The sequence below is a fragment of the Gossypium hirsutum genome, chromosome A06 (assembly GCF_007990345.1).
Source record: "Gossypium hirsutum isolate 1008001.06 chromosome A06, Gossypium_hirsutum_v2.1, whole genome shotgun sequence".
Taxonomy (NCBI): domain Eukaryota; kingdom Viridiplantae; phylum Streptophyta; class Magnoliopsida; order Malvales; family Malvaceae; genus Gossypium; species Gossypium hirsutum.
Window position 1 is genome coordinate 116,137,008 of NC_053429.1, and position 12,551 is coordinate 116,149,558.

At 32.6% G+C, this 12,551-nt stretch overlaps 1 non-coding gene across 1 annotated transcript; it reads left to right on the forward strand.

Moving 5' to 3' along the window:
* The first annotated feature begins 306 nt into the window (after positions 1-306).
* LOC121231455 (small nucleolar RNA R71) lies at positions 307-413 on the forward strand. The gene has a single exon (XR_005929514.1). It is a non-coding gene; the product is annotated as a small nucleolar RNA R71 (small nucleolar RNA).
* The last annotated feature ends 12,138 nt before the right edge of the window (positions 414-12,551 follow it).

The following is a 12,551-nucleotide window of genomic DNA, read 5'->3' on the forward strand; positions in this document are numbered from 1 at the left end:
GTTCGGCTGTTGACCTGTCAGATTACCATTGAAACCATTAAAAGTTATGTTCTTAAGCATAGAAGACATAAAGGATATCTAAGCTACCAAAGAAGTGTGCCCGCTTCATTTACTCATGCTACTCATCTTTCTAAGGCTGCTCGGTTGGTTGGCCATTGATAGTTATTACTGGAAATACTTTCAATAATCTCGTAAGCATCGTTATAAGACTTAGAAAGAAGGGATCCATTTGTTGAAGCATCCACCATTATTCTAGTATGAATATTGAGACCAATATAGAAAGTCTCCATTCGAACGCAGTAAGGAATGCCATGATGAGGGCACTTTCGTAATAATTCCTTGAACCGCTCCCATGCCTAACATAAAGCTTCTTCATCACGTTGCTGAAATAAAGTGATTTCATTTTAGATCTTGGTATTTAGAGATGGAAGAAAGTATTTCATTAAGAAACGATCAACCAAATATTGCCATGTAGTTTTGGAACCTGACGGTAGGGAGTTCAACCATGCTCGTGCTTTATCTCTTAATAAGTATGTAAATAATCTCAGTCTCAAGGTGTCGTCGGTCACCCCAACTAGTTTAAATGAGTCACTCACTTCCACGAATAACCGAAGATGAAGATGTGGATATTCAGTAGGAATCCCACTAAATTGACCCATATTTTGCAACATTTGGAACATGACCAGCTTTTCCTGAATTTTGGTTTTGATTTTTGAAATCACCTTTTCAATCCTTCTTTGGTTCTCTTATCTTCTCCTTTGTTTGAAAGTCCTTTCAATTTCAAGGTTTACGAAGAGTAAGTCAATAATTTGATCAATACTCAAACATCTAAAACAAACATTAAAAAAATAAAAAAAATATATTGAAATTAAAATTTAATAGAAAAAAAAGAATCTAAAATAAAAAATTAACAATTCCACAAATAACGTCTTTTAAAATAGTCCTTGACAACAATGCCAAAAACTTGGAACGACAAAAATGTGCAAGTGTACACAATCGTTAACAAGTAATAAAGTGACAAGTAAATGTCGAGTTATCGTACCCATAGAGACTGTGAAGGAAAAATATTTATAAAATGTAAATCAAACACTTTGGTGATGGGAAAAATATTTTGTTTTGAAGAAGTGATTTTAAAAACTAAAAATTAACTAATTAATAGAAATAAAAGTAAAAACTCCAATGCATGATTATGGTTTTAATCAAGATGACATAATTGTGTTAGATCAATTTCATTCCTTAACTTAGAATTACTAAACCCATGTTCATGTTGTTATGAAAATTTTCATGGCAACTTGGTAATTTACTAATTACTGCTCATATGTACTTATTAAATTAACTAATCTCTTGAACTTTTTTCAATGTCAATTCAAACAATTAATCAATCTTCATAAGCACATAAAAGATTAAGTGAGTTAACAATATATTTCTATATTGAAATAGTTTAATCACAATATTCTTGCAAGTTATGCAAGGCTAATGTACCGTTTAATACTGTCGCTAATTTAACCTTCAACTACCTTAGAAGATTAAACATGCACCAATTAAATACTGTGTTAATTAATTATAATTTTAGTATATTTAATAATTAATTCATTCGTTACATTACATTTTATAATGCAAGTATAACATAGGTATGATTTTATTTAATTGAATAACTTACCAATGCCTATAACAATACAATGATTTTAATAATTCAATTAGACAGAACTCAATCAATCTAAGACGAATTAATTTAAGCCATTTTAATTAGAACAAGAACAACAAGAAAGTAATTATTCATATTCATAATTACAACATAAACAAAAATAAATAAATAAAGAAAAGGGAACTAGAAAGCAAATCCAAGTTTTCTCTGAAGCCAGATTAGTGTGCTAATTTTCCTCTCTGCTCATTCTATTGCACTGAGGCCTCGATGAACAATTGAATGATATTATTCCAAGGTGGAAGAATGCTATTTTTCAAGAGGGAAATTGGCAAGGGAAAGGGGAAAATAATGAAGGGAATAGAAGAGAGAAAAGTAAGTGAAAGAGAGATGTGTGAGAAATGAAAGGTGTGTTGAATGAGGTAGAAAATGGGGGTATTTATAAGTGTGAATGGCTGCTAAAAATAGAAAATAATTAGCAGCCACACACTCTTCCCTGGCCGGCCATACAACAAGCAAGTTTGAATGTTTCAAAGTTGCTATTTTAAGCTAGGGAAAAATCTTCAAAAGCTCAAAAAGTAGAGGGGTTTGAATGGAGTTTAAGCATAAAAATTAGCAAAATTCAGTTGATTGGGTCAGCTTACTGGACGGTTTTGGGCTGCCATTTCTCTTGTTGGATCAGTCTTGTTTTATTAGTACAATTAGGCCACTTTCTCATTCAGGCTTTATATTAATTTTTAACTCAATTAACTTTAGATAAAAATTAAATATAAAGTGCATAAAATAATAATCATTTGCACCTTCCTTGGATGGAAAAATATTCAGCATTGCTCTTGGTTCACTCGATGCAAAAATTTCTCCAACGGTTCAAGCCTTTCGAGGTGTCTGCCGAGCCAATTTTCACATTTTGTAAAACTATCGAAAATAGGTCAAATCTGTAAAAAATTATTATAAAAATAATTAAAATTCAATATGTTAATAACTTAAATGCAAGTTAATTATTTTATAATTGAAGTGTGAATTTTAAAAAAATTTATTATAAAACTTCATGAATTAGAGCTCAAAATGTGCTGAAAAAATCCATATATTTTTGTGTTTCCACCCGCCTTTCTAATCAATAGCACGATGAAGAAGACAAAGTGATGCTGACCTACTTAGCGATGCTGAAGAATTGGAGTGTCTACTATCATTTATTTCAATAATATGTCATAGCATTGTTAATAATACTAGGCTGTAGAATCCCTAAGGCATTAAAAGATACTCACCATAATTCGAAAATCAAAAGTGCAGAGTATAAGACATCCTATTTTTAGAAATCAATTTCCAAGCAATCTAGCATCAACAAAACTTACCAAATCCATTTTTAAAAATTCAGACAAATCGAAAAATTATATTTATAATCATCATCAAACATCATGAATAAAAATTATAGTTCGTATAGATAAACAATATATCGATTGTTACAATTCCATGGAAAAATATTCCTATATGCAACAATATGGATATATCCCAAATGCAAAATGCAACTAGAGGCCCAATAAACCCTCAAACCTAAGGGATGCATTCTCCCCAATGCATGAAACAACACAAACATAAATATATGCATGGATATAGAAAAAAAATAATATGCAATGTATTAAGAAAACAAATAAGGAAAGAAAAAGCTTATCGGACTTAGACTGGACTGTAGGTGAATCATTCAAGTCGTCTTATGGTCTTGCAGGCTTTGAATTTGTACCTCATTTTTCATTGCAAAGTGGTGCTCTCTCCATATTCCTTATCAGTTTCCGTAAGATCATCGATCAATTGATCGATTGCTTTGTCTTACTCAGTCAAGGAAGTCGGTGAAGACATGAGTATAGAAGTTTTACCCTTATCAGCAGTGGTAGTGGTAGTGGTTTGCGAATCTTTCTTTCCTTTTACTCTAGGGTCCTTAAATGTAGAGTTTCCCAGCTCATCTTCAGTAGCCTTCTCCTTAGGAGTGGCTTCTTCTTCCATGGAATCACTGCTAGTACCAGGCTAATTTGTCTCCTCTTTAGAGTCATCAGGTGACAGCAAGGTCGATGGAAACACAAGAAATGGTTGTAGAAAATTGATCAAAATTTGGAGAAATAAAACAAAGAATATAATAAAGAATATAATGAAAAGAGAAATATTTTTTATGGAAGAAAGAAAACACCCTTTTGATTAATTTTTATTTCACTCACTCAATAATATTCTTCATCACATACAACTCTTTATATAGGAGTTGTAAGTGACTATTCATCTATATCACTAAATGCTAGGAGTTGTGACTATTCATTTACATAACTTAAATACTATAAGAGTTATGACTATCCATGCATGTGTGTAACTTTTCATCTTCAAATCTCTTTGCATTATTAACTCTTCATATTCAAGCCTCTTCACATTCGTAACTTTTCATAATTTATTTTGTGCAAGATTAATTTAATTATGTGCCAACAATGGTGGCATGGATTTTGAAAAATTCTTCTGAAGGGATCTTCATAAGGCCAAGTCTCAATTTTTCGCGTACGCCCATTACTGAGCCTGGCGTGCATTGAGTTATCCCAACTCTTCAACAAGGTGGTACTGTTGGACTTCAAAAAGGGATAGCCTTTGCTCTAGTTGTGTCAAATAATGTAAGATTTTTTGGTTAAGGGAATCAAGAGAGGTAGGAGATGTTGTTGTGGGAATTTGCATAGCAGGTAAAGCTTGATGAAGCTGGGATGGCGCGGTAAACTCATCTCCTCCGAGTTTAAGAAAAATAGGTGTTATCCCACCCTTGTTGGGGGTAACATCCTCAGCATCACTTAATGGCACATTTGTTACTTCACACAGGGCTGAGATAAGAGAAGAGAAGTTTAAACTGCCAACATTCTTATCTGCACACTTGTGAACATCTTGGAATATAATTCTCCTAATATTTATCCTTCGTCCTTGAATAGTAGAATGCAACAGCAACATTCTCTCTTTTAACACTGCCATATTATGTGTTAATGGCATCAGTCTACTTCTCAAGAATTGATACTAGACATTCCCTACTGGCTTCAACACAGTGCGCTCAACGATGCAACAGTCGTGGCTTGAAATAGTCTACTGTGTTCCTTCAATACACAAATCATTCAAAACCCGTGATAATCCTACTGGTGTAATATTGTCAGAAAACTTCGAATGTTCATCTTCAACCTCCCTGAGACTGAAATAGGTATTTATTTGGTCTTCATCAAACGGAACAGATTTACCCCTCATGTGGATGAATGGGGAATCTAGGGAGTTAACATGAGCATAAAACTCTCACACCACTTTGCCTAAAACATCTTCTAGATGAAAAAAAAACTTACTCTAGTTGTACTTTTCGATAACTGACACCACTGATTCATCATACCCAAAATGGGGTTCCTCTTTCAACAGAAATCCTTGCCCAAAGCAAAACAATCGTTTGAGAATGTTAGATGTGTAACTCGTAGCAGTAGAAGCATTGAAAAATATCTTCAATTGAGAACCCTCAGCACGAGAAGATTCTACTATCTTTGAAGTACTCTTTGCACGGACCATAAAAGAATTTTGGAAAGAAATTTGGGAAAAGTATCCAAATGTGAAGAGAGTAACAGTGGAGTTAAAGAAGGAATTAATGCAAAAATAAAAACTTTACCAGAGGTAAGAGATGTAAGCAGTTGGAAGAAAAAGGACTTAAAAGGGGATAATGATAGCGGTTTTTAGGGAATGGAAAACATGAGGAAAGGGGTTATAAAGTGGGGAAAAAACCGAAGTTTTGGGGGAAATGAAATATTTGGGCCCTCCATTTAGGGCTTCTATTTGAGTTTCCCAAAAGGGTTTGCCAACAAATCTTTCTTTCGGAGTTTTCCAACTGATAAAGTTTTAACACCTCATCACCCAGTTGGTTGTGGCATCATACTCCTCTCTAATGCTACAACATTACTGCTTAGTGCTTACTAGAAAACCTTGATCCTTTTATTCTGATTTGATTTAAACTATAAATGATAAAATATTAATAATAAGAAAATAATGAAAAGTTCTATTATTAATTAAAATACAAAAATTAAAAGAAAAATTGCTAAATTAAATGTTACGAAGATTAATGGTTTGCTTGTCACGTTCAACAGGAGCACCCCAATAATGCTCCAAGCGTTGTCTGTTAACTTTAAATTTTGCTCGTTTCTAAATTTTTGACAATAACAGCTTCATGTGAAAACACTTGAATTACTTCAAAAGGTCCTGACTATCGAGATTTTAATTTACCAAGGAATAACTTGAGCCTGGAATTAAACAACAGCACCTGCTGTCCAGGTTCAAATTGCCTTGGCAAAATTCCGCTATCATGCTATCGCTTCGTCTTTTCTTTATAGAAACTAGCATTTTCATATGCTTGAAATTGAAATTCTTCCATCTTATTCAACTCTAATAATATTTTACTACCAGCAGCGGTCCAGTCCATATTCAGCCTGTTAATTGCCCAAAATACCTTATGCTCAAGTTCAATAGGCAAATGACACGGATTACCATAAATAAGCTTGAAATGTGACATCCCTAATGTAATAGCCTAAATTTTCAATGGTGTCGAAATAGTGATTCGATATCACTAAATCCGAAAAATGAGTAGAAAATATTATTAATTTAGTGAATATAAGTTAAAAGTGAAGTTAGGAAATTTTTTGAAATAGCGAATAGTGTACTAGAAATAAATTTTAAAAAATTAGAATCGAAAATGAGGTATCGAGACTTTGAAAATTTTAAACTAAGCCATAAATATTTTTATAAATATTTATGGAGTGTTAATAAGTTAGTATTAAAGTTTCGTCAAGAAATTTTAAAGTTCCGATAGTTAATTGAATAAAAAGGACTAAATTGTAACAAATGTAAAATTATGAGAAATGATTAAATAGCTTAAATGATAAAAGCAAGAGGGTTTAAAAGGAAAACAGACCCAAGGTCTCTTTGGGCTGGACGACAAGGGGCATGAAATCAGCAGGAAAATTGATGAATTAAGGGCAAAATTGGAATATTGCAAAATTTACTTAATAAAGCTAGGACTAAAGTGGAATTATCTAGATTTCTCTTTATTTTTCTGCATTCCCATCAGCAAAAACACCATAGAAGGGTTTTCTTAAGCTGGTTTTTCATATTTTTACTGAAAGTAAGTTCAATTCTTGATTATTTCTTGAATTTTTTGTGTTTTTGTGACTTTTACAACTACCTCCACTTGTTGAATTCATTAGTTTTTGATTCTATGAAAGAAATTGAAAGTTGCTATGAATATATGCTGGAAGTATATGATGATTTAGCATGGAATTAGAGCTTTAAATTGTTTATATGCTGATTTTATTGAAAGAATTGAATAGAAAGTGAATGTTTGGGACCTAATGGTGAAAGAGTTTGAAGTTAGGGTTTTATGTGGAAATTTTGAATTTAAACAGTTGTGAAATAACTTATAATGTCTAGGTAAAGTATTAATTGAGAAAAATTAGTTTAATTAAGGGGTTAGTTGAGCAAGGACTGAATTGTATGAACTATGAAATTTAGGGCAAAATGATAATCAACATTTTTCACTAAAATAGTTTTGGACAGCAGCAATAGTCTAAATTTGAAAAATAACCAAAAATTTTAGAAATTGAATTAGAGGATGAGTAAAATATGAAATTAAAGCTTATTTAGTCTAGTTTCTTATAGAAGAAATGATGAAAGCAATGGAATTGTAAATCATGAGATATAATAAATTTAGTGAGACAAGGTCAGAATGATTTCGGGTTCCCTGTTCTGAATTTGGAAAATCAACAAAAATTGGAGAAAAATAATTAGGAGCTTAAATTTACATGTTTAAAATTTGAATGAGTCTATTTTCAAGAGAAACAAATGGAAACATCATCTGAATTCCATACGTGGAGATAATTAATGTTTAGTGAAGAAGGGTTGGAACTGTCAGACAGCAGAACAAGGGTGAATTTAAAGAATAAACTGTACTTATTGGCTAAACCAAAAATTATGAAAATTTTATGATAAGAATATATGTGAGTCTAGTTTTAGGAAAAATTAGCAGATCCTAATTTGGAGTTCTGTAGCTTAAGATAAAATTAATTTAGTGACTATGACATGGATGGACAACATTGAATATACATAGGTAAATAGTGAAATTGCAGATAATGTTACTCATAAGCGGGATATAAACATTAAGGGTGTGAAATAGAATGAATGTGAAGTCAATATTGATAAGTGAAATTTTTTATATTATAGATCAAGAAATCGAGGATAAACGAGGAAAAGAGAAAATTCTGGAATAGTTCCAGAAATCTCTACAACTAATGCAAATTGTTCCGGGTAAGTTCGTACGGTTAAATTATTAAATTTCAATATTATTTTATGAATGGTGATTAATACTTATGTATGTTAATTTTTGAAAATAATTAAATTATGTACAAAAGTTATGAAATTGAACTGAGTATTTCGGAGGAACGGAACGTAGGAAATGAGTACAATCGTTCAATGAAAAAGATGAATTGACGGTAAATTACCCAAGTAAACCGAGATTCAGCATTTGTTGCGAATTCTCATGTTTGCTTTCTGTTTAGCTCTTACGAGCTTCCATTAACACATATGAGTTTCAGTTAACCCTTTTGGGGTTTCAGTTCAGCTCTGATGAGCTTCAGTTAGCCTTCGGGCTTCCGTTTAGCACTTATGTGCTTCAGTTAGCGTTCGGGCTTCCGTTTAGCACTTATTTGCTTCAGCTAGACTTTGGGTTTTAGATCATGATGTACTCAAATCCGTAAGTTGTTCATTAAATGGACAAGTTGGTAAGTCATAAATGTAACGTGTGGAAAAAGAAATGTAAGTAATGTTATCATTCTTATTATTGAGCTCAATTAAGAATTTTTTTTTAAAAAAAATGAGATTATGACTTACAAGATTAAAGTAACTTACTTGAAATGTCCATATGATTTGAATTTTGGAAAACTAATATTTGGTAAGATTTATGGTTAAAGCCAACGAACTTACTAAGCTATAGCCAGCTTACTTGTAATGTTTATTGCTCTTTGTAGATTAACGGGAGGGTCAGAGGATCGGATCATCACACTCAAGTCACACTATCTTGATTTTCCAGTAGATTTTGTTATAAATACTTTAAATGGTTTATATGGCATGTATAGGAACTTATATGACTATGTTTTGTATTAACTCATGAATATATTAGTGAATACTACTTGAAATACTACTTGAAAGTATGAATGAATATAATGTTAGATAAAATAAGGTTTAGTGATATTGTTATGAAACGAATGTGATTTGGATGAAGATTGTATTTGTTAAGTTGTTGTTGTGTTGAATTGGTTGCAAATTTGAAATTGCAGGGAATGTTAGATGTTTCTAAAGGGGTTATATTGAATTTTTTTCTTTAAAAAAATAATTATATTACGAAAATTTTTTGGAGTACTTGAATAAGTCCCTATTCATATATAATACGTGCTTTAAGCCTCGAGGGTTCATAAAAGAGACATAATGATTTAATTTTAATATATTTTTTGTTTATTCATAAATTGGTTGTAAATTAACTAATATGTTCGATAACGTGTAACAGCCCGATTTTGGGCCAAGTCGGGACAGTGGTTTCGGGACCACTATTCCGAGCCCGGAGAAAATTATTTTAGTATTTTTTTATGTGTTATAATATAATTTTATAAGTGCATGTAAATTTCGGTAAGTTAATTTTAGCGATTTCTAGTCCAATTTCGAAAAATGACTAAATCGCGTAAAAGGTAAAAGTTGTGTTTTGATGCCTAAGGTGTTAAATTTGCTTTGTATATTAAATTGGGGGACTTTAAAGTGAAATTAGACCCCTAAATGAAGCATGACCGTTCATGACCGGTCATAGGTGAAGTTGATTACCAATTTTGACTAGTTTTATTATTAACAAATCAAAAGAAAAAGTTATCATTTTTCTCTTCTCCTCCACCGAAACATGCAGCAAAAAAAAGGGGTTTTGAAGCTTTGAAATATCAGCCACTTACATCCCTTGCTAGTAAGTGATCTTTGGTTGTTTCTTGATGATTTTTACATTTTTGGAACCCCTAAAGCATGAGCTTTCATATGAGGGGTCTAGTTTGCAAAATGATGAAGAGTCTAGGGTTTTGCCATGCGAGTAAATGTGTTGTTTTCTGTGTTTTTATGGAATATTATGAGTCTTAGTTGTCTAATAAACAACTTTTGTGAAAGAAATTGCATGAAAACACCTTAAAAAGGGCTAGTTTGTTAAGTTGTAAGATAAGGTGTAAGTGTATGAAATAGTTGATATTGTGAATTGCTATAGTTATGAAAATGGTTCATCTAGGCTTAAGGAGAAAAGAAATGTGATAAAAATCATTTTATGAGCCTAGGGGCAATTTGGTAATTTTGGCAAAATAGAGGGACTAAATTGTAAATTTTGCCAAAGTGTGTCAATGGACTAATTTGATTAGTATATTGTTTTAATAAGCTAAATATGATGTTTTAGATGTTAAAAATTGAGATTTGGACTTAGAACAGAAATAAATCGATTAATGGATGATTATGTCCTTTTCACCTTTGTGGTATTGAGGTAAGTTCGTATTGTAACAATAATCCATTATCATGCTTGAATTAAAATTCTTTATTTTTATGGCATTAAGTGTATGGCCTAAAATATTAGAATTTTGTATGAAAGTAATGCTCAATTTTATTATGATGTGCTTAATACTTTATATTGTACAAAAATGTGGATGTATGCCTCTATTGGAATTGACTTGTGAGGATTCAATGAAAATGTGATGATATGTGTGCTAGTATAAGACCATGTCTGGGACATGGCATCGGCACTAACATGAAACCTCGTATAAGACCATATCCGGGATATGGAAACGATATGTGGATCCATGTAAGACCATGTAAGGGACATGGCCTTAGGCATTCTATTCAGCTTATGATAATTCCGAACATTCTTTAGCATCCCGAGTAATCAACGGGTAATGAAATGGATTATGTGATGAAATCCCTAATGAGGGCATGTTAAAGAAGGTATGATTATATGCTTTAATACGAGTTGGTACATGTATGTACTTGAGTTATGTTACAAGTTGTACAAGTATGTAAACTAAGCTTCTGAGTAACTTAGCCTTGGCAGATTTTGAGTTACTGCAGTAGTATAAATTTGAAAATACACTAAAAATAGTATAAAATGAGTTAGAAGCTGAATAAAATATGCGAATAAAGCTTATTTAATCTAGTTTCTTATAAAAGAAACCGTGTAAGCAAAAGAATTTCACATAATAAGATATTCAATGTTGCATGGGAAAGAGTCAGAATGACTTTGAGATCCCCTGTTCTGATTTTAGAAAATCATTATAAATTGAAACAAAATGTTTATGAGTTATGATTTATATGCTTAGAACCCTTAATGAGTCTAGTTTCAAGAGAAATAGATGAGAACATTATTTGAGCCCTATGCTATGAGACAGTTGAACGTTAGTGTAAAAGGGTCAGAATTGTCATACAGTGAATCAGGGGTAACTTTGAGGAATAAACTGTACTAATTGGCTAAACCAAAAATTCTGGAAATTTTATGGTAGAAAGGTAATGAGTTTAGTTTCAAGGAAAATTAACAGAACTTAATTTGGAGTTTCGTAGCTCTAAATATAGATAATTTAGTGACTGTTGCTCAAGAAGACAGCTTGTCGTGAACTTGAGTAAATGTTGTAAACATTGATAAAACATGTTAATGAGTTATTTATTGTTTTCATATGAACTTACTAAGCGTAAAGCTTACCCCCCTTCTTTCCCATGTTCTCTAGGGTTGCCAGGTTTGCTCAGGTTGGAGGCCGTCAGAGATATTATCACACTGTCGAGTTCACGCTATTGGTGTAAGTAAATCCTAGTGTTTCGAGTCTATGGCATGTATAGGGTTTTAATGTTGAGTATGTGATATTATGATTTAGCCAAAGGTGTTGGCTTGTATTGATAAAGTATTGTAGCCATGTGAATTGGCCTATGTTGGCTAATGATGTTGTGGGCCTAAATGTTTATTCATATGTATGTATGATACTATCTCTTGTGATGTGGCTTATAGCATGTATGCCTAGAGATTGAAATGAGATTCATTGATGAGTCTGTAACTGATGCAAGATTAGGTGATTGGTAAATAGTTAATAATACCTTATAGATGGTTTGTGGAAATGATTATGTATGCTTAGTGATGGACATGAGGTTTGTGATGTAATGATAGTTATGATTAGTATGTGGTAATGATGTGAGCAAATTCTATGATATTTATTGCATAAGAAAATGACTTGAGCATAACATGTTTGTAGATGTTTAAGAGCTCATTCATGCCATGTTTTATTTTATTGGATAAGTATGTGTGCACATGTTGTGAGGGTGACAAATGGCTTGGAAAATAGCCTTGTAATTGTCCACACGGGTAGACATACGGGCGTGCGTCTAGACCGTGTGTGACATACAGTCTGCCCCCATGGGCGTGTTGTCTAACCGTGTGTCCCCTGCACCTAAGTTTTTCATGTCAGTATGCATGGTAGTAGTACACGGGCAAGAGACACGACCATGTGTCTCAGCCGTGTGAAGGACACGGTCATAGGACACGGGTGTGTTCCTTGGTCGTGTAGTTTTGGCAGAATGTCCAGGTTTTTAGACATGGGTTCGGGGCACGGGCGTGTCCCTAGCACACAAGCGTGTGCTCTATTCCCACACGGGCGTGTGAAGCCTTGATGCAAGAGATTTTGTAAGTTTTTCATGAGTTCACGGTTGGGTTCCGAACCATCCTGGATGTATGTTTTGAGGCCTTGTACACCTATATATGGGATAGATTGCATGTGAAAAGAAAATTTTTAAATTGATTGAAAATTTATGGCACAATTTTTGTGTGATTAAT